Raw genomic sequence first — 1,291 nt, forward strand, 5'->3', positions numbered from 1 at the left:
TTTTTTTTCGAAATATTAACACTGGTCCAGTTATTGCCGTTATATTTATTTTGTTTCTTTTTTAGTATTTTTAAGGTAAAATTCTATTTTTAAAAAATAATCACAGTCACTTCACAGTCCAGTAATGACAGAAAACACACTGAAAACAAAAGTCAAATGCATTTTTTGTCATTCAGAAGAGATTTAATTCAAAAGAAAATATTTTAATCTTCTTTTTTTCCTGTGTGTAAATCCATGCATACAATTTCCAAAACATGTCCGCCGTTGTTGCAATATCCATATTTTGAACGGATTTTATTTGTCTTCTATTGCACGTTGAAATGCAACAGTTTGTCGCAGCAAGCCACAGTTTAATGCCTTTAACACCCGTGTATATATTGTCCAGTTGCATCCCCACATTGTTGTTGCAACGATATAGGGAAGTCGCTTTCTCTCAACCCTGTTTTCTGAAGGTCGCTTGCTTCAACGTTGCACGCATTGCCAGCTCTCTCGCTTGCAACCGCGCCTCCTCCTCCACCTGGCTCAGGTCGAACACCGTGTATATCGTTGTTATTAGGTCTCGGTTAAGCCCGAGTTTGAGATTAAGTCCATGGCGGTGCATGGCAATTGAGTGGGTTGCAAGGGGGGAGGGGGAATGGGAGGGTGGGGGTTAGGAATTGGGGAGGGGGAATGGGAGGGTGGGGGCTACGGGGTTGGGAAGGGAGGGTGGGGTGGGGGTTAGGATGTTGGGGAAGGGGTAGGGAGAGGATCAGGGAGGGGGAGGGCGGGGGAAAGGGTCGAGTTAGGGGAGGGGAAGGAGGAGGGAAAGGGTCGGGTTGGGGAGGGAAGACGGGGTTAAGCGAGGAGCAGAGGAAAGAAGGGTTGGGGTTGAGGGAGGGGTAGGGTCGGGGATGGGAGAGGAGTAGGGGGAGGGAGGGAGTAGGTTTGGGTTTGGTGGAGGGATGGGATGAGGGACAAGGTTGGAGGAGAGGAGAGGGAAGGTGAGAGAGGGTGAGAGATAGTGGGTTGGGGGAGTGGTAGGGGGAGGATTGGATGTAGTTGGGGTAAGGCAGCGGGCAAACTGGGTAGGGGTAGGGGTAAAGGGGAGGAAAAAGACGGGGGGGAGGGGGGAGTTATCGGGAGAAGGTAAGGGTGGGTGTGAGTCACTCTTCGAGAGGTGTCTGCGTTCCTTGGGTTACCCCCCAACCCCCCCTCTCACTCCCTGACCCCCCGACCACCCCCCTCCTCAATGTCTTCATTTTTTCCCATCTGTCCTTTCTTCCTTTTTGTTCTTATTCATTCATCTCTTTCG

Source organism: Penaeus monodon, chromosome 22, assembly GCF_015228065.2.
Source record: "Penaeus monodon isolate SGIC_2016 chromosome 22, NSTDA_Pmon_1, whole genome shotgun sequence".
NCBI classification, from domain to species: domain Eukaryota; kingdom Metazoa; phylum Arthropoda; class Malacostraca; order Decapoda; family Penaeidae; genus Penaeus; species Penaeus monodon.